General features: G+C 41.6%; 1 long non-coding RNA gene across 1 annotated transcript; it reads left to right on the top strand.

Annotated features, from left to right (window-relative positions):
• The first annotated feature begins 739 nt into the window (after positions 1 to 739).
• LOC129036994 (uncharacterized) lies at positions 740 to 12,321 on the top strand. The gene is made up of 4 exons (XR_008502711.1): positions 740 to 821; positions 1,371 to 1,544; positions 3,961 to 4,205; positions 12,286 to 12,321. It is a non-coding gene; the product is annotated as an uncharacterized LOC129036994 (long non-coding RNA).
• The last annotated feature ends 9,851 nt before the right edge of the window (positions 12,322 to 22,172 follow it).

Raw genomic sequence — 22,172 nt, 5'->3', positions numbered from 1 at the left:
TTGGATGACTTTGAGTTAATCAAATGGGTGGGCCTCACCTAACTACATATCGGCCCTTTACATCTGAGACTAGAGGTTAAAGATGGGAAAAGTGAGAGATTCAAAGCATGAGGAGGATTCAATGTGAGAAGATTCTCCATTGCTGGCTTTTAGAGATGGAGGGGACCACATGGAAAGGCTGGAGAGTGCCTCTAGGAGTTAAGAGTGGCCCCTGGCTGATAGCCAGCATGAAACAGAGCCCTTAGTCCTATAACCCCAAGAAATGGAATTCTGCGTACAACCATGAGAGCCTGAAAGGGGATCCTTGAGCTGTAGAAAGGATGGCAGCCCAACACCTTAATTTAAGCCTTTTGGGACCAAAGAGCAGAGGGCTCAGCCATCTTATGCCTAGACTTCTGATCTACAGAAACTAGGAGAAAATAGTTTTACCGTACTGTTTTAAGCCACTAGTCTGTGGTAATTTGTTACACAACAATAGAAAACTAATCTGCCCAGTAATTCTCATTGTGAGATCTTAAGTCGAATTGTTTTCTTTCCATCATTGTCAGTTTCCTTTAAGTAAGAGGATTTTCTAGTCTAGAACACTGGTACTCATAATAATTATGTATTAAAATCACTTAGATTGTGAGGGGAAGCTTTAAATGTAGATTCCAGACCTTTCTCCTGATGTCCTGAATCAGACAATCTGCGAGCAAGGCTGGGGGCTGCATTGTTAACTGGTTTCCTAGGTGATTCTGATGTTTGTGGGGCTGGATCCCACTCGGCAGGACATCTGCCTATACCCTAGAATAAGAATATACAGTCTCTTCTAGCACTGACAGGTAAAGTTGGCAGGGAAGTCCTTTTTTTTTTTTTTGTTACAGTCAGAGTTACAGCCAAGTATATGCAGTGCTCGCTAGGTGTAAGGCATCTCATGAGGACTGTCTACCTTCTCTTGTTAAATCCTTGTGATGAACTATAATGACCTGTAAGGTAGGCACAATTATTAGCCAGTCTTCACTGTAGCTTGAGGAGACAGGGCCAAATTTACACATGCATAAGGGGTAGAACTGGAATTTGAACCCTGATCTTTGTCATTCCCAGTTGGGGGCTCTTAACCACTAAGTATTCCTGTGCTGTGAAATGGAATGTCCATTCATTTCTGTATCTGTAGCGCCAAACTCACTGTCTGGCACGTGATAGATGAATAATAAACACATTTTGCTTATTAAATTCTCTGGAACTCCATCGCGCCACCCAGTGCAGGGCAGTTTTTGTGACAATGGAGAGGGAGGAGGAGGAGGAGCCTGGCCAGGACCTTTTCTATGTCAGGGCTCCCTGCTCACTGCTGCCTCTCTATGTCAATTTTGCCTCGTTTTCTTTCTCTACAGTTGTCTCTTTATGTGGGATGAGCTAACAGCAGCCACTTCCATACTGTGGGATCCTGCTTCCCTTGCCATAGTTGATTAACCCAGGGTAAGACATTGGGAATTGGAAACTTGGAGTGGAAAGACTCTGATCGTGGTGGTCCCTGGAGCCAAATCCCATTCCACAGCAATGTTCTGGTAAGAAGGCCCACACAGCCTTCCCTGCTGCCCAGACCCCTGGAACCAGCCCACCTCCTTTCTTCTTGAACATTCCAGCATCTTTCCATTAAGTTCCTTTTGTGGCTTAAGAGGTTCTCTTTGTGACAAAGAACCTCTGCTAATGGAGTAGTAGAGACTTGCTGAGCTGGAGGATATCTGAAATGCCATCTTCTGCTTTGTGTCATCTGGCTAGGCATGGCAGGGCACTCTCTGCTTGATGCGACTCCTTCGGACCCTTCAGACCCTTCAGATCGGCCCAGTTTTCTCAACTCATTCATGCTCTTCCCCCCTTCCATTACCTCTCCAAAATGGACTCAGCTTAGAGGATGCCATACAAGCCCCACTTCCTCCATGTGAAAGGCTTAAAAGAGCCGTGCCATAAATATTTAAGATATCTTTCCTCTCTGCTTCATTCCCTGACATTTTCTCCACCTTTAATTTTCACTAGTTATAACACAGGATGTTCTTAGAGTAAGAAAAATCTATTTTCTGTATGAATTGTCGCAAATTCCAACTTAGTGGTACCATGATAGCTAATATTTTTGTGTTAACTCCTAAAAGCCAGGTTTACTAATGTAAGTTACATGCTTCATGAAGTTAGATGTGCTTAATATAATTTTCTCAAAAAATTCATTGGGGTGTCATTACTGTTATTCCTTGTTTCATAGATGAGGAAATTGAGAGGTTGAAATGTTCTAAATGAATAAAATAAAATTATATTCCAGAGCTGTCTGTGTCCAAACAGTGATAGCAAGATCAAATTGTAAAGCATCTTTATTTCCTTTTTCTGCCACCATCTCCATGCCATTTATTTTGGATATTGGAAAAACAGAAAGACACTGCTGAACATTTCAGGGTAATGTGAGTGATACAAGAAAGTTGGACACCAAAGGAGGTCATGTAACTGGTGAGGATGAAGAATTCAGAAAGACTTTCCTGAGAGGTATGGCAGATTATATTTTCTAAAGAAGGCTGCAACAATATTTTCCATCCCACATGTTTTTTCCAGAATCTTAACACTCCTACATGAAGAGGTAGGGTCTGTATCCGCTCCCCTTGAACATGGGTGCATCTTTGTGACTGCCTGGACAGACAGAGTACAGAGGAAGGGACATAATGTGACTTTTGAGGCTAAGTCATAAAAATGCCATGTTCTTTTATTTTATTGAGAAGCTCCCTCTTGCAACCCAGTCACCATGCTGTTTAGAAGCCCAACCGATTAAGAGGAACTGAAACCCATATCCCTGACTGAGTTCCCAGCCAAGAGGTAGCACCATTTTTTTTTTTAAGCAGTGTAAGTGAGTGATCTTGAAACTAGATCCTCTAGTCTTCAGATGAGCTACCCAAGCTGATGCCATATATAGCAGAAGTAAGCCATTCCCCTAGGTCCTGCCTAAATTATGGACTCATGAGCAAAATAAATGATGGTTGTTGTAGGCCATCCAGTTTGAGGTGCTTTATTAAACAGCAATAGATTAATGATACAAAAGAGGCTTTGAAAGATGGACATGTTTCCAAACAAGGTTCAGAGGGCCATATGCTGCTTATTGACAGCTAGTAGTAGTAGTAATAAAAATAAATGTTATTATAATAATGATACCACTCTTAGTAACTGTAGTGGTAGTTAAGTTTCACTAAGTTCTTTTTTGTGCTATGCTCACCCTAAGTGGTTCATACTTTACCTTATTTAATTCTAATAATGACTCTAGGTAGGTACTATTACCCTCATTTTACAGATGAGGAAACTAGGGCTTCGAGAATTTCACTTCTCTTTACAGCCACCCAGATTCCAACAAACTCACTTTTGTAGTATTCCCAGGCTCGAACATTTCCTTCCTGCTTGCCCAAACTCTACCAGATGATTCATTCTTTCATCCAGGCAGGGCTCATCTAGCTCTTTCACGGAAAGGAATGCTTTTAATCAGATTCACACTAAAAGGAGGATGACTGGAAGGTAGACAGATGCGTTTTTTTCACCCGTCTATTTGCATTTTCAAGGTGGATATTTGTTAATCAAATTGAAAGCTCTTGTGTAGTGCATTTCTGCAGAGCTATCTGGAGGCAGAGGACCTCTTCCTAGCACTTGCCAAATGATTTTGTGCCTTAGAAAAAGGCCAAAAATCCATCTGGCATGGTCCTGGCAGCTCACACCTGTTCCTGTTTTGGCAGTTTGGAAAGTGGGCTGCTATATATCATCCCCTCTAATATCTGCCCCAAACTGAGTTGTGCTATCACCCTTATTTTACCTTTGAGGAATCCACAGCTCAGGCAAATTCATAGCATGCACAGGATCACACAGAAGAACCACGACCAAACGTGGGTCTTCTAACTTCAAAAGCTGGGTCCAGTCTGCAACATGACATGCTGTATCTCCTACCCTATGTGAATGATTCAGGAAGGTGGATATAAGAGACAGTAGCCGGCAGAAGGAAAGCAGTGATCTGAACACCTAAGGGGAATCCTAAACAGTGGAGAAAGGAGAGCAAACATTAAAAACTCATGGATAGAAAAAAAAGAGGAAAAGAAAACCATTTGGAAGTGTTCATTGAGTTGATGCACTGGATAATTTAATAAGCTGTCTGTTCTGATCCGTCTTGCTTCCCTGCTTTTAGCAGGGTGCCATATGAAAGCTCCTACATGGTAATTATAAAGGATGATCTTTTCCCCTGTCTGGGATCTTTATGGTGTGATTTGGATAGCTCAGCTGCTAAGCTGTTTTTCTTGGGAGGCAGAGTGTGGGGCATGTGTGAAAATATGTGTGAGAGCTTGTGTGTGTGTTGCGGGGGTAAGGGACAGTGGCTAGGATTGGCCCTTAGAATCTCTTTTCCAATGTGGCAACATTTTTTTCTGCTGCTTCTTGGGATCTTGGTGCCAGGGTAACCTTCCTGCCTTCTACCTGATCACATCTTTCTCAGACTATGGCCTCAGGACTCAAATCCCTGCCAAATGTCAATAAATTCATCAGATTAATGAATCCTTTCCTAGCTAATGTGGTTCTCAGTTAATTAATCCACAAATAATTATTAAAAGCCTGTAAGTGCCAGGCCCTGAGAATGTCCATGCTCTCATGAACATAGGTTTTAGTGGAGGAGATTGTGGGAAGCAAGAACACAAATAAGTATGAATTCCAGACACTGATAAGTGATAAGAATAATATGATGGCATATTATTTTTTTTGTTTGGGTGATCAGGGGACTAAGTGATGTCTAAGGGCCCTGAAATCCAATCTGGACCTAAATCTAATCTAACCTGCCTCTAATCTGATCTAAAGGAGGAAGAAAGAAAAGAAATCTTGTCAAAGAACTCACTTAGGAGAACTCTTTTCCAATTTGGCTTCCTGTGTATTGATGAGGCAGGCTGTCCTGTTACTTGGCATGCTAACTACCAACTATTTCTTCCTTTGATTTCAAAGATCTCATTTCAGGATAATGATGACCATGGTGATGACTGTTAATAAACACAATGTTTAAAATTCTATAGAGAAAAAAAGAATTTAAAACATGCAATTGGGAATTGCTCTCAAGAGATTTGCTTTGATCCTTTCAAATGGGGTGCACTAACTAGATATAAGATCTTGAGCAAGTTCCTATCTCTCGGGGCCTAGTTTCCCCATCTGTAATATGATGGTATTGAGCTAAATCAGTGGTTCTCAAACTGTGGTCCCTGGACCATTAGTGGCAGCAGCACTTGAGTACTTGCTAGACATGCAAATTTTCAGGCCCTACCCCAGACCCACTGAATCAGAAACTAAACCCTGGCAATCTGTGTTTTAAGGGGCCCTCCAGGTGAGTCTAATGCACCAAAAATCTAAACACCGCTGAACAAGATGACCCCTAAGGCCTTCCTGATCAGCCTGTGTTTGCTTATCAGGACTGTTGGATGAAATTGGCCTGGAGTGGGATCCTCAGAGGGAGGGATGAGAAATGGAGGAAGGTGCCTTTCCTGGTTGCTTCCCTCCCCTTTGAAAATTTTAGTGGCTTCTCCTTATCCCTGCTTTCTCTCAGCGTCCTCTGATGATTGGAGCTTGTTAAGATGGGGGATTTTCCACAGGCCTGTTTCAGAGGTCCTGGGGAGGAGTTTTAATTGCCAGACTTCACATTGAGGGTGTTAACATTTATTAAAGTCAGCTCCTCTGATTGCCTTTTAACAAGGCGGTGACTGTGCATAGGAGATAACACTGGGCCCAGCACGGTGGGGCCCCAGAGGCAGCTTAAGATAATCAGGCCCAGGGAAAACAGAAAGGCAGCCTGGCATAGTGGTAGCAGAGACACAGCAGCAACTCTCATGCTGTTTGTGCTGGGGTGGCTGGGCCGACGGAGGGGTCCAGGCTGTTGTGGGATCTGGGGTGGTTTCAGTCAACAAGGTGGGTCTGGGGGAGTAGAAGGGAAAGGCTGGTAAGGTCCCGTTCAGGAACAGAACCACTACAGAGATGGGGCAGAGAGGGCCAAAGCTCTGGCCTCTTTTGTAATGTAGATTTGGGTCTTACCACTTTCATAATTTTGTGAGGAGGGATAGAAGATGGACTATATGCTATTGGGTAGTGGAGGGTGGAAAATGCTCTCAAAGCCCTGGTTCTAGTTTGGATTTGCTGCAATTGCTCTTGGCTCCTGGCCCTTTCCTCTGTGGCCTCCTGTGGGCTCACACACCACAAGCTTACTTTTCCCTTCTTTTTCTTTTTAAACATTTCACAAGCTTTAAGGGTACAAGTGGTTTTTGGTTTCATGGATGAATTGTATGATGGTGAAGTCTAAGATTTTAGTGCACCCATCACCTGAGTAGTGTACCTTGTACCCACTATGTAGTTTTTATCCCTCACCCACTTTCCAAATCCTGGCTTCTGAGATTCCAATGCCCATTATACCACTCTGTTTGCCTTTGTGTACCCATAGCTTAGCTCTCACTTATAAGTGAAAACATGAGGTATTTGATTTTCCATTCGTGAGTTATTCACTTAGAATAATAGCCGCTAGCTCCAGATTGCTGCAAAGGACATTATTTCATTCTTCTGTATGGCTGAATAGTATTCCATGGTGTGTATATACCATATTTTCTTTTTTATTTCTTTCTGTTTTTTGAGACAAGGCCTTGCTCTGTCACCCAGACTGGAGTGCAGTGGTGCAATCTCAGCTCACTGCAACCTCTGCCTCCTGGGCCCAAGAGATCCTCCCACCTCAGCCTCCTGAGTAGCTGGGACTACAGCATGGCACCACATGCGGCTAATTTTTTTTTTTTTTGTATTTTTGGTAGAGATGGGGGGTCTCACCATGTTGCCCAGGCTGGTCTTGAACTCCTGGGATCAAGCAATCTGCCCGCCTCAACCTCCCAAAGTGCTGGGATTGCAGGTGTGAGCCACCACGCCCAGCCTACATTTTCTTTATCTACTCATCAGTTGATGGGCACTTAGGCTGGTTCCATATCTTTGCAACCGTAAATTGTGCTGCAATAAACATATGCGTACTGGTGTCTTTTTGATATGATGACTTCTTTTCCTTTGGATAGATACCCAGTAGTGGAATTGCTGGATGGAATCTTAGATCTGCTTTTATTTCTTTGAGAAATCTCTGTACTGTTTTCCAGTTGTACTAGTTTACATTCCCACCAGCAGTGTATAAGCATTCCAAATTCACCACATCCACGTCTATGCCAACATCTATTGTTTTTTGCCTTTTTTAATAATGGCCATTCTGGCTGGAGTGAGGTGGTGTCTCATTGTGGTTTTAATTTGCATTTCCCTAATGATTAGTAATTTTGAGCATCTTTTCATACATTTTTTTGCCATTTGTATATCTTCTTTTGAGAAATATCTATTCATATCAGTTACCCACTTTTTAATGGGATGATTTGTTTTTTTCTTTACAGCAGTAATTTTCAAACTGCATTCTCCTGGTCTTAAGAACTCAGCCTCCACTTCATCAGATCAAAGATCCAAGGAGTTGAATGGCTCTCATTTCTCTGGGGTCTGTGAGGAGAGGAATGGCCTCTGTTCCTTCCTCCCCTTCACCTGTGGCATCTCTCATTTCATCTGGTTTTTGTCACAGAAGTTTGAAAGTATTATAACCAAGAAAAAAGAAAAAAAAGCACAATTGGAAAGCACCATGCTTGATTACTTCTTCTGTGATGAACTCTGCCTTCCTTCCTTGCTCCTGCCTACACTTTGTCTCGATTTCCCCCCTTGGTGAAAGGCAGACCTAGTGCAGCAGTTGCCGCTTCTCTTTCTTCTTTGTCTTAGCATCCCACTGTCACTACATGGTGCAGATTCTCCTCACCAGAGGCTCCAGAATCGGTCTCTTCTTTCTTTGCCTTCCCTTATGGTTATATCTCAGGTCTTTGTTGCTTCTTGCCTGGACTTGCAATGTAGGCTCAAAACTGGTTGTTCTGTTTCTGGTCCTACTCCCTCACATCCTTGTAGCCTGCACCCAGAGTGACCTTGCCAAATGTCACTCTGAGCAGGTTATTCCCTGCTCAATGCCTCATTTTTGCCCATCAAGCCAAGCTCCTTGGTTCAGGGGTTCAGGCCCTCCATGAGCTGTGCTTTTCAGTCTTATCACTCTCTGCTCAGCCAAGCCAATCTCCTTCTGGTTTACTCAGTACCTTTCAAGAGTCAGCTCAGGTGTCACTTTCTCTCTGGTTCCTATCCCTGACTCCCTGAGCTGAGTAAATTGTTCCATTTGGTAGGCAGACTACCCTCAAGATTATAATTTTATAACTGTCTTCTCTACAAGCCTGTGAATTCCTCAAGGGTACAGTGAGCATGGACCATTCATCTTTGTACCCATGATATATAGCAGGTACATTATACGGACTCTTTTGAATACTGCAGGACTGTTCAAAGGACTTCTTTGGTCCCTTCCTACCCTTGTTTTCAAAGTACAGTGGTATTTGCTTGGAGGTGAATGGTCAAAGTATAACTGAGGCTGCTGTGTTGGTGAAATGTCGTGAGCAGCTGGATGGGCACTGAAGGGCTGAGTCATCATGCGACCCTTCTCCTTAATTGCCTTGGGTTGGTCATTTGGCTTCTCTGGAATTTGGTTTTTCTGCCCATGCATCTGACAACTTGACAGCAGTGAGAAATTTCTGTGTCTTTGGCACACAAAGATTAAGATGCAGTGGCAAGTTCTACCGGTGTGTATCCCACTAATAATAATAAATAATTATCAAATTGTTGAGCATGTACCAGGCACTGAGCAAAGGCTGAGCTCTACCCACTTTGTCTTATCTAATTCTTCTCACAACCCCAGGAAGTAGGTACAATTGCTTCCATTTACTGAAGGCTCAGAAACACGTAAGCTACTTGTGCAAGGTCAGGAAGAGTTGGGATTCAAATCCAGGTGTAGAAGACTCCAAATGACTAACCAGGGGGCTGTCTGTCTTGTGGTCTGAGGAAGGTGAAATATGCCCTTACAATCATTAAAAGTGCTATGCAGCCCCTGGCTAGGAGGGAACTATACCCAGCACTGCTTTCTATAGCAGGCAAATACAGGTACCACATGTTCCCTTCCTGGGCTTCCTAGAACCTTATTATGGGGATGATGAAAATGATGGTGATGATGTAACTGCAGTGAAAATATGCTCAGGAGATAGTTGCCACCACCTACAGGCACTTGCTCACCTCTGCCCTCACTTCATACCACTCTTGTCCTTTTTCACCCTTCTCTGACCATATGTACCTTCTTGCTGTTCCCTGTACATGTCAAGCTTGTTGCTGCCTCAGAGACTTTGCATTTGCTATTCCCTCACATGAATGCCCTTCCACCTACTCTTCATGGCTTTTATCACTCACTGTCCAGTTCTAACATCACCTCCTCAGAAAGGTCTTTCCTGATTCCCTGTCTAAAATATTTCCCTCTCTTCCTCAAGTTACGTCCTGTCCCATCCCTCTGTTAGTTTCTTTTATAGCAGTCTGCATACTTTGTAGTTATTTTCTTCACTTTTTAAAATGTCCTTCCCCTCCTCCCTCAAACAGGAACCCTGAGGGCAGGAGCTTTATCTGTATTATGCACTGCAGTATTCTTACCCAGTGCGTGGCCCATGGTGATGATAAAACAATTGTTGAGTGAATAACCAAATGAATGAAGGATGACCAATTCTCACATTACTTTTCCTATTCTAGGCTGGACAACACTTGAACTCACCCAATAACCTTAGCCAATTTTCTTAACCTCTCTGGGCCTCTGTTTTCATGCCTCTAGAATAAAGGAGTTGAACTAGAACAGAGGTCAGCAAGTGTTTCCTAAAGGGCCAGAGAATAAATAATTTTAGGCTCTGAGGGCCATGCAGTCTCTGCTGCAATGACTGATCTCTGCTGTTCTAGTGTGAAAGCAGCCATAGATATGTCAATGAAAGGGCATGGCTGTGTTTTAATAAAACTGTTTATAAAACAACAGGGCAGCCTGCGGGCCATAGTTTACTGACCCCTGGACTACACAGCCGCTAGAGACCTTTCTAGCTTGGACGTTTTAAATTCCCTGTTGGCCATCTTTTAAGGAGCCTTGCTTGGCTTCAACTTCTTGGCCTTCGTGATTAAAATCCCTGTTCTGGTGGCATGTATGTTTGGGACCCTCAAAGGGGCAAAGCAATGTGGAAGTAAAAATAGACCCACTAAGGCTGTATGGCATACCAAGACTATAAGCGATGTTTGAAGGCTTTCCTGAGATGGTTAGAAACACTCAGATTATAGAATTTGGTGACTACCTTTGGAAAGGATCCAGAAGTTTTCTTTCTCAAGATTTTTTCCTCCCCCTCCCTGGAGGCTTGTCTAATCTCTTCAACCTTCACAGAACTCCTTGGGCTCTGAAACCCTGAGCTCTCGGTCTGTGTGTGACACCTCATCTCCTGCTCAGTTGTGTTGTCTTTCCTACCCACAAGTGTGTGTCTTCTTTCCCCACTGAATTATAATCTCCTTGACAACAGAGAATTTTCTTCCTTTCTTTCTCTCAAATGGCATCTAATATTGTTCTGAGCACACAGAAGTGCTGAATAAACATCAGTTGACATTCTTAGAGCCCCCTGCCCTCCTTTCCTGTTATGCGTTGTTCAGGAGGCTCATGCCCTTGTGAGGACAGAGCTTGATGATGACTTTTCCTTTTGTCGGATTCTATTCCCTGTGATGTGTGGGTTCTGCCACCTGTCTGCTGGTTACCAGATACTTATCAGTGATATTTATAGTCAGGCTCTGTGGCTGGCCATGATGGTCAATTGGATATCATCTGAGCCCACAGAAGTCAGAGAGGCAAGGCAATTGGGTGGGATGTGAAGATCAGATGGGACTTGAGAATTGCATGAGAAGTAAAAACATTCCAGATTTAAGATTCAGTTCTGCCACTAACTTGCTGAGGGACTTAAGCAAACCACATAGCAAGTCACTTCAACAAGCCATAGCCTCCGTTTCTTTATTTAAATGGAGATTAAGTGAAATAATTTATATGAAGGTACTGGTAAAAAGTAAAGAATCATGCTCATATCATAGTAATCATTAGTAATGAGCCGCCATCACCTCTCACCTCCCTACTGGCCTCCCCACTCTCACCCTTGCCCACTGAGTCTGTTGTCTAAATGGCAGCCCGAGTTATCATATAAAGATGAGTTGGATCTTAGATCTTGTCACTTCTCTGTGAAACCTCCAATGGCTCCCATCTCACTCACAGCCCAAGTCCTAATAATGGCCCCTTGGGCTCCACATCTCCTGGCCCCATGGCCTCTGATCTAATTTCCTACAAAACTCCATTCCAGCCACCTGCTCTTCTGTATTGTTCCCACTGCAGAGGCTTTGCTCTTGCTCTCCTTTTATCTAGAATGTTCTTTCCCTAGATATCAACACAGCTCACTGCATCATCTGCTTCAAGATATTACCCAAAGATCACCTTTCTCAGTGAGGCCTTTCCTGGGCATCCTGTTTTTAAAAATTGCTTCCCATCTCCCATTCCTGCTTACATTTTCTCTGCAGCTCTTGGTACCAGCTAACGTAATATTTATGTCACTTGTTTTGTTTTTATCTGCTCCTGTACCCTGTGAAAGTTTCATGAGGTCAGAGAGTTTTATTGATGTACTTACTGCTATATTCCCAGTGTTAGCACAGGGCTTGACACATAGTCGGTGCTTAATAAATATTTGTCAAGTAAATAACAGAAGTTACCATTTCATTAGCTCAATAAGGGTGCCTGCTGGGACACACAGGAACTGTGTACATTCAGTTTAATCCTTGGTTTATATGGATTCATCCATTTGCTATAGTTTGGTGCAACTAATGCTCTCCTCTTTCCACCAGGTCTCTAGGAAGACAGCATGTTGAAATGACTAGGGGTTTGGTCTTGGCCATCAGACCTAGACTCACTAGTTGTGTGTGTTTCACAAATAACCTACTTCTCTGAACTTGGGTTTCTCGACTATAAAATGATAGCTTCTACCTTGTAAAGTTTTCATAAGGTTTAAATGGAGGATTATTAATTCATATAAAGTGTTTAGACAGGTCTTTAGCCCATGGTAAATTTTTGGCTAACGGTAAGTATTTTTATGTCAATAGCAGTATAATAACATCATAAGCATCTTTCAAGAGTGCATAGGCACAAGCATAATTTTAATAACTACTCTTTGTGTGAATTTGCTGAGTTGTCCCAAATATGTCTTTCGTGTTTAAATTTTATATCATCTGCTATTAGGACAGGCATGCCAATTTCCTTTTTTTCTACTTCTTTCCATTCTCCCTATCTTTCCTTTACTCCAGGATGAATATTCATCCCATCTGCACCACTTACTGGCCATGTATCTTGACTCCAGCCACTATACCACTGAAAGCCTCAGTTTCCTCATCTGCGTAATGGGACCGAAAATCTCTGCCTTTCCTACTTTGCAGAGACAGTGAGTGGACAAATTGAGAAGATGGATGTAAACAGTAAACATACAAATATCACGTTTGCTCCTCATTTTTATTGCCTCTCCCCAGCAATGGGTGTTTTTGTATGCCCCGCCAAGCCTCTCTGTTCTTGCTTATCCTGGGGAATTAGCTGTAGCATGTGCACAATGGACACAGCTTGGTTTTTTTGTCTCTGTTTCTGTGGGTTTATGATAGATGCCTCCCTAAAGCCAAGATAGAGTTCTTCTTTGGAGAACCATTTTAAAAAATGTTATATTGGAGATGACTTTCAGTTCAGCATGATAATTTAATTTTAATTATTGATGTGACTTGAACCTGGCATTTTGGATCTGTTTAGGCCTCTTGAAAGCTTGAAGATTTTTCAACACTGTGAGGCCACTAATTTACTATCTATCCAGAGGTTTTCTGCATCAAGTAAACATACTGTAATTTCATTATTATAGTTCTCTGGAGAAATCAACTGTATCCTTGGTGCTGAACTGAGAAATTCATCAGGCAGGAGAGAGAATAGTGGTGAATACAGGCCCTGAGATGGCAATTAGGAGCAGGGAATCAGACTCATTCCCTTTCTCCTTGTTTCCTTTGTCTGTAGGGCTCTGCAGAGTTTAGGACTTCAGCCCTCTGTCCCACTAGGTTTATAATACTGTAATGGAAAAAACAAAATAAACCAAAACACCTCTTGAAAACCAGCTAGTTCAGAGATGGCAAATGGGTTTCTTTTCTGGTGCCAATAGACAGGTGGTGCTTGCCTGAAGCAAGTTGTTGAAGATTTCAAGTCTGTATCCCCTTATTTAGCAATTTATTTTGTACTTACCATGTGCCAGGAATTGTTCTAAGCCCCTTAACTTGTGTTAACTCATTTAATCCTAGCAACAATGTGATGAGGCATGCAAGATGAATAATTCCTTCTCCACAGATGAGAAAACTGAACTATTTGGGCCCAAATCAGAAACCTAGTAAAGGGTGTAGGTTGGATTCAAACCAGGCAGTTGGTTCTCTTAAGCTCCAGTAGCCTTGAGAAGCACTTGGCTCAGCTTCTGACAAATAGTAAAACTTGATGAACCTGGATTGGGCAGATGCTGCTGCTGCTGCTGCTGCTATTACCACGTGAGGTTGCCATAGATAACGGTACATTTCCCAGAACAAGAGATGTTTAAAGAGACCCCTCTTTCTTTTTTTGCCTGGCTACTTTCTAGTTTAGTCCCAGCTTAAAGTTTCTTTCAAGAGAGGGTTTTCCTGACTCATTCCAGTCATCCTTCTGGTCCAAAATAGTTCCCCCTGTTATCTCCATCACATCCCTGTTCTTCCTTTTTTACTTTCACTTCAATTTGTGCTATTAAATATGTATCTGTGTGATCATTTGTTTAATGTTTATCTCTCTTACCTGTAAGATGAAGGGGCTGGTTGTGCACTTATGTGGGATGATCTAACCCAGTGTTTTTCAAACTATGGGTCATGGCCCATTAGTGGGTCTTGAAATCAATTTTGTAGCTCTTGAGCATTGAAAAACATGAGAAAAGAGCAGGTACTTCACACCTCGAAAAAATACATATCATATTGTAAAGCTTTTACTTAAAGATATTCATCTATAGATGGTGTCTGTACACTGGGTTGGGTGTAAATTGTATTTTGAACTGTGCACTACAGCCAAAGATTTTGAAATTCCTGGCCTAAAGTGAATAAGATGGGGAGTTGGACCAGGTAACTGCTGAGGTCTCTCTCCCTTGAAGCTGGGATTTATAGGTCAGGTGAGGGCATTTGGAACCTAGGGCTAATTCCTCTCCATCTGATGCATTATATTTTTCAGTGCTATTTGATTATTCCTGGCTGCTTTGGAGGCGATCTCTCTCTTGTTCAATTAAGCTCATGCTTGCTTTTCAGCCTGCTAAATGAAGCCTTTGATCACAATTGAGAATTCACTGTTTCCGTTGGTATTACAGCTCTAAATTTGCCCATTTCCAACAGCCGCTGATTCTCATTGAAATGGAAGGGCTGTGGGTTTTTTTTCTTTGGGGTTTAATTGTGTTTGTCTCCTTATGTATTGCCAACTGCTGGTTCTTTTTTAAGAGGAAAAAGGGGCCGGGTTGGAGAACAATGTGACAAATCTTTTCTGGGCTAAGGTGATCAGTAGGTTACAGCCTTTAAGATCTAATGTCTCCAAGGCAGAGAATTGAACCAAAAAACAAACCAGATTTTATTTTCTTTATTTAGGATTTATGTGCCTTAGTGGTAAGTTAAGAAAATTTCTGGGTATATTTAGGTGCCATCCTTGCTTTTGTCCCTACAATCTTGTTCCTCAAAGTGTGGTTCATGGACCAGCATATCAGCATTACCTTAGAACATGTTAGAATTGCAGAATCTCAGCCCCTGCCCCAGACCCACAGCATTTGAATCTGCATTTTGACAAGTTTTTTGTGATCTGTGAACAATTTCATTTTGAGCCCTAGCTCTGCAGGCAGACCAGAGGCTGATCGTCCTCCATAGCTTTCTAGCTTTGTGACCCTGGCCAAGTCTCTTAACTCTAGGGGCTCAGTTTTCTAGTCTGTAAAATGGGATCACAGTGGCATTTGTTCTTGGAATGTTGTATGAAAGAAGACAATGTGGCAGAGAAGTTATCACAGAGACTGGTATAGGGTGTTTTGTCGTTATTGCTTTTTGCTCTTACTACTGCTGCCTTGAATTCTGATGTGTGCTCCTTTTCCCTGGCCTAGGTCTTAACCTTAGCGTCCATAGTTCACATACCAGTGAATGACTCTTTCAGAAGCAAAATTCTTGGGTTAAAATCTGGTCTCCCTACAAGCAGGTTCAGGGCCTGGAGAGGCCCTACTTTTATCATTGTTTAAATGAATCATTCCAAGGCGAAGGGGAAAAATGTTTCCCCTAACTGGGAGGACTCTATCTGAAATGCATTCTCTAAAGACTGGAAATTTTAGTCTTTCTGAAATAGTGCCTGAAATGAAATGCATTTCTCGACACCCTCTCCCTGGACTGTCTGGGCTTCTGCTCTACTGTGGCTCCCCTGCCCCAGTTAGGGATGTGCTACATTTCAGTAGCCTAGTTTAGTCCAATCCTCTCAAGCAGACAGAATGAAGTGTTTTCAATTAGCAGAATCTCATTGCTGAGGGCACGAAGAGACAGTTCTTCTGGAGCAGAGAAACTAATTGAACATACATTGTGTATTTACCGGAGGAGGAAGCTCCTCAGCAGGGGTTTAGTGTTCCCATGTTCGCTGGCCTGGGACTGCTCTAGCCATGAGCTCATTGTTTAAAGACACCTAGTCCAATCTCAAGACGCATAAATCCCTTCTGCAATAGCCCTGGTGGTGGCCATACAGCTTATTCTGCACATCCTACGGGACTGACTCACTTACAAGGCAGCCCATATCTTGGTTGGACATCCCTGGTTGTTAGAAATTTATAACTTCTTTTCTTATGTTGAGTACAACTTTGAGGGCTGATTACTGCTCCATGACATGTTTTCCTAAACTCTCACCATCACGGTCATCACTCTTCAATATCCTTTATCTTTTCCATTTCCACCCTTCCCTTCCCTGTCCCCCATCCAAGTATTAAAAGACATGAAATGAGAGTCACATTCATCCCTTCACTCATTCATTGGTTCATGTATTGCTCATTCAAAAAACGTTTAAGTGTCTGCTATTGGCCAGATATTCTTCAAAACACTGGGAATAGAGTGACAGACCAGGTTCTTGCTCTCATGGAACTTTTTCTAGTGGAGCAGAGAGATGCGAAACAAATAAACCAACAAGATAATTACAGGTTGGCTAGTGCTTTGATAGAGAAATGATCATGATCATGTGTTTGTGTGGGTGCATGTGTATATGGCATGTGCATACATGCATGTATGTGAGGTAGGGAGGAAGAGAGAGAGATGGGGATTGGTTGATTTTTCTTTAGATACAGTGGTCAGGAGAAGCTTCTGAGGTGATTGTTTAGAAGCATACACCTAAAAGAGAAGGCAGGATGCCATGCCAAGGACTGGGGAAAGAGCATTCTCAGTAAAGGAAACAGGAAGTACAAAGAGATTAGAATAAGAGAACTAGGTGTGTGGGATGGACGGGAAGAGCCCAGGGAGGGTGGCGCATAGGGAACAAGGGAGGGAAAGGTGCAAGATGCTAACAGAGAAGGAGGCAGGGCTAGTTTGGAAAGGACTTGTAAGCTAAGGAAAGGGGTTTGGATTCTATTTTGGCTGTTGTAGAAAGTCACTAGAGGATTCTCAGGTGGTTGAGTGGCATGATTTAAGCTTTAAAAAGAGCAGCCTGGCTATGTGTAGAGAGTGCATTGCAGGCTGGAAAGGGGATAGTGAGAAGACCATTGAGGAGGTAGCACAGTACTTGGGTTAAAGAGCCAAGATAATGAATTTCTTTTTTTTTTTTTTGAGGTGGAGTCTTGCTCTGTCACCCACACTGGAGTGCAGTGGCTCAATCTTGGTTCACTGCAACCTCCGCCTCCCGGGTTCAAGCAATTCTCCTGCCTCAGCCTCCTGAGTAGCTGGGATTATAGGTGCGTGCCACCACGCCAACTAAGTTTTGTATTTTTAGTAGAGACGGGATTTCACCATGTTGGTCAGGCTGGTCTGGAACTCCTGACCTTGTTATCCGCCCGCTTCGGCATCCCAAAGTGCTGGGATTACAGGCATGAACCACTGTGCCCAGCCAAGGATGAATTTCAGTTATGCGTTTGGAGGCAGAAACATCAGGACTTAGTAATAAATTGTATATTGTGGGTGTAAAAGAACATGTCCTGTATCCTTGAGGCTCAGAGGAATATCTGTGTGCGGGAAAAGTGGGGAGGAGTTAGCTGCATTTGAAAATCAATGACAGTGGGGGCACTCTATTTCTGAAAGCGATTTCATTTTTCACCTGAAGGTGCTTAAGGACATAGCTACTGTATGGATAAACAAAATATATCACTAGATCACTAAGACTTCCTAGTGATCTAGTAATACCTTTTTAATGGGCAGATGAGTCAATAGGGAATAGACGAAACTAAAGTTGCAAAGCAAATTATTGGCAAAGCCAAGACAAGAATCAAATTCTGATATCCAGGCAAACACCCTTTCCACTCACTACCCCACACTAAATAAGGGTTCTTGGGCCAGAGTGTTAAAAGGTCATGAAAATAAGATGGGCACCAAGAAGATCTTAGGCATATTGGTCATTTGATAGGAAAAGAATTGAGTAATGATAAAATAATTTTTATTTTTCCTTTTTTTTTTTGAAAGCCTTCAGTAGCTTCCGTTGTACACTATACTCAAGTTTTACAGTGGTGGGAATGATCTCTGTATACTCACCATCTGGTACAGCATGTAGCACATGTTAGGTCCTCAGTAAATGCTTGCTGAATGAGTGAATTAATGTTTCAGCATTAGGGGGCTTATTCATAGGTAATTTTTAAGCAGTCTTTTCTGCTGACTAAATGCTTATCTCATTTTGGGCTGGAATTATATCAAGACTATTCAGACCAGGGATCAGATAGTCCTACTCCATTCTAAACTGATTGGGTAACACTTGGAGACTAATATTCTTTAGGTCACATGTTGGATCTAAGGAATATTGGAAATGGTGTGGCCAGGGAACTTGGAATAATATCAAACACTGTTAAAGGATCAGGGTATATTAAACCTGGAGTAGAGTCAAGACAGTTGATATGCAAAGGGATGACTTATTAAAATGGTCTGATATTTTGGCTTTGACTTACTTTTGGCTTCCCAGAGAGTAGAATGAGGACTAGTGGCTCCAATTTTCAGGAATGAGGAAAGATTCTTGTTCAGGGTAAGGGTGAATAAAAAAACATAGCCATCTGAATATGAAATAGGTTTCCTAGAGTGAGGTAAAGGATTAGTGAACTGGTTGACATGGGATACACTCTTGCCAAGAATGTTGTAAAAGGGGTCCTTAATTTTATGGAGGCTGAGGTAGATATTTTTAGGTCACTTTCCAACCTGAGATTCTAAGGCATTTCTAGAAAGTTACTATGCATGCATCCATTCATTCCCTACTCTGGTGAGTATACACTGGTGAATAAAACACATATAGTCTCTGTACATTTGAATTTATAATCCAGTATAGTAGATTAGGTTGTTCATTTCCCCCACCATAATTCTAGAATCCTCTTGATCATCAACCTCCTAAATGGCCAAACCCAGTACCAAACAGAAAGCCAGAAAACCCCAGGTAGAACTGTCATAGTAGAAAGTAAAGTAAGATATAACTTTTGTTTTCCCAAGTGAGCTTAATTGCTTAAAAGCCAGCTGGCTCCCACCATATTGTTTTTCACAGTAGTAACAATGAGACTGTGAAAGCTTCTCTGGCTAGGCTTTCTTTCCTGGTGCTGTACCCCAGGCTGGGGGTACACTTGAAGAAGATAGCCAAATCTCATTAGAAATAAGGAAGTGGGGGCCCAGGATGCGCTAGTTCCTTCTGAGCTTTGTGTGGTTACCATAATGCTTCATTCTGTTTTTCTTTTGGTGGTTGGTGCTTCATTCAGAATCTGTCCTCTTGGAAAGGAGCCACCAGTGGGACAACTGCATCCAGGGAGAGAATAGGTTCATGATGCATCTGTCTACCCCATTGATCCTCACTCTTTTTTCAGTTGCTTTCCTGTTTAGACAGATACTCTTTTTTTCAGCTTCTCTTGATCTGGTTCAATTTACTTCTTAAGTTGTACCCATCAATAAACAGGGCTTGAGTTGCAGGCTGAGATTCTTTCAATCCCTTCTAGGTAATTCTCATCATGTCCATGAAATGATAGGTGATCCCTCATTGGAGCTCACTAAGTCTGAACCCTGAAAATGTATTTATCTAACTTACTGTCTGTCCAGAGCTCCAAGCTTCAGGTTTTCTCTCTTCTGTCCTCTTGGAGGCTCTAAACTGCCTTTCTTCAGGGGTGCCCATTCAATAATTGCATTTGTCTCTGACCAGGAGTGTTTAGGCTTCACAGATAACAAACAGTGAGAAGGCTTTGAAGTGTTTTTTTGACAATAGCATATAAGCAAGGTAATGTGTACAATGACATTTATTATTCCACAAATATTTGTTGGTTGCCATGGTAGCATAGAGGAAGGAAGGCAGGTTCTGGAGTCAGAACAGTTTAAATTTCAGCTTCATCATTTTCCACATATGTAAATTTGGATAAGGTGCTAGCCACTCTAAGCTTTAGCAACCTAATCTGAATAGTACCTACCTCAAAGAAAATTAAGTGAGATAATATATATTCAGTGTTTCGTATATACTAAGCATGCAATACTTGTTAGGTATAATAAGCGGTAGATACTAAGAATATAGGTAGCTAATTGTCATAAATCCTGGAATAACTGAGTTGAAGTAAGGGTTAAAGGAAATGAAACCTCTGGCACAAATTGAGCACAGTGCTCCTAATTATAAATCTCTTTTCTCTAAATATTTGCTTGTTTATCTTTGTGCTGCCCTAGGTCTTTTCATAGCTATTGAGCCCCATCTGTTCTCATTTATATTCAGCTGCTATTTGGAATATAAGTGTTAATTATCTCTTTAACACCTCACTGCTACTAATTCTGAGTACTCTGTATTCTTGGTTCCTTTGGTTTGCCATCTGCCCAGGGTCCCATACTACTTGTCTTCATGATCTCTTCTGTTGTTTTAGTGATTCTTGACTCTCTTTTAAAAGGAACGTGTTTAAAATAACCTCCTCCAACTATTGTTTTTAAATATATTTTATGATTATAAAAGTAATTATTATTAAAAAGTTGGAAAAATACACAGAAAATAACCCTGTTTTATAACCCTTTGACCTAGATAAAACAAGGATTTATATGTTAAATATCTTTTCTTCTGGTATTTTTTCCCTATATATGTGTTTCAAGCTTAGTATTACACCATGTAGCAGATGAGAATTTGTAACTACAAGTAATGAAACAATCAACTCAAACTGGGATTAAAATGAAGAAATAGATTAGCTTACATTACTGAAAATCCAGAAGTATCATAGAATTTAGGATTCCCTTAAGCCAGTGGCTCTGCCTCCATTTTTTTGTCTCTCAGCTCCATTATCTTCTGCTCCATCAGTTTCTGCTCTAATTAATAAGGCAACATGGCTTCAGCAATCCCAGGCATCACATTTGTACACAAAGGAGACTAGGAGAAGAAGGGCTGTTTCTTCCTATAGATTCCCTTAAGCGTGGAAAAACCTCTCCCAGAAGCTGCCACCAAATTTTCCTTCACATCTCTTTGGCCCCTGTTGAGTAATGTGCTCATTCCCAAATCAAGCTGTAAGAGATTGGTTTACCAAGATGGCCTAGATCCATGGTTCTTAAATTTGACCACACATCAGAATCCTTTTGAAGGCTTGTTAAAACATGGATGTCTGGGCTCCGGTGTTTCTGATTTAGTAGATCAAGATGGTGCCCAAGAATTTGTATTTGTAACAAGCTTCCAGGTGGTGCTAATGTTGCTGGTCCAGAGACCACACTTTGAGAACCACGGGCTTAGACAAATTAGAGCCCTTTTGGAGATGAGTTCAATCTCTCCAAATATTTTGTGGCCATGTAAAACAGAAAGAATGAACTGAATGGTGGGAAGAAAATCAAAGTGTCTGTTACATCCTTGACTATTTCCCCCTTATCATAAAACATGCTATAAATGTATGGATTTTATTGGTAAAATAAACCATGGTGCTTCTATATAAGGAATTATATTATTTAACCAGTCTTCTGTTGTTGGACATTGATAATTTTAGTATTTTGCTATTATATATTACACAGTAAGAAATGTCAATGCCCACAATCATCTGTGTGCTCTTCTGATTATTACCTCAAAATACATTCCTAGGTGTAGAATTGCTCTTCTAGCTATTCTTATCTCATTGACTCAGGGCTCTTTTTTCAAGGGAATACATGTTTTGTAACCCCCCACCCCACCCTCGGCTTTCTTAAAGAGCCAGAACTTTATATCCTCTCTACATTGACAAAATCATTTCACAGAACAGAACCAGCTGAGGGCAGGATGAGGAGGAGATAAGGAAGACTCAGGAAGTAGAAAGAGCAGAACTGGGCCAGACCCGTGAGAGAGCAGGGCTTGCTCAGGGAGCTGGGAATCTGCATGAGGATCCATGGAGTAGTGAAAGGTGAACTTGGAAGGGATACTTGGGACAATCTGAACCAGAATCTTTCCTTTGGGTTGTGTTTTCTAAACTTCAGTCATTTGCTGTATCACAATTAGAATTTTTGTCGTATCTGTTTCACCTGTATTATTATAATAGTTTTTTAGTCGTCCATTACATTAACTAATTTTTAAAACTTTGTATCACTAGGATTAATAGTAAACTATTATCAGTTACTACACATAGAAAAATAACATATTTGTGATAATTTGATTAAATTTTAATTCAATATTGTTGCACAAGCTCTGAACTGGTAACCTGTTCTCTCTTTGTTATGGGGAAGATGAAATGCATTAAGAGGTGTTAAAAATGAACCATCTCCAAATATGGACTGTTTTCTTGATATCATTAGAAAGATTAAGGAAAGAATTGCAAAGAAAATAACTTTATTTAATATAAAATTGTGCACTCCCTAAAATCAACATTCCACTCTCAGGACATGTACTAGGTAAATATGCCTCAAACTTCAGAACTCCCTAGAGAGCTTATTAAAAAGATCCACGGATTTAGAACCTCTGGGGCTGGTGGTGGGAGGCAGGCCCAGAGATCTGCATTTTACCAAGTCTTCGGGCCATTCTC

This window comes from Pongo pygmaeus, chromosome 4, assembly GCF_028885625.2.
Source record: "Pongo pygmaeus isolate AG05252 chromosome 4, NHGRI_mPonPyg2-v2.0_pri, whole genome shotgun sequence".
NCBI classification, from domain to species: Eukaryota; Metazoa; Chordata; class Mammalia; order Primates; family Hominidae; genus Pongo; species Pongo pygmaeus.
Note: the sequence above shows the minus strand (reverse complement) of the source record. Positions and strands in the feature narration are given on the sequence as shown.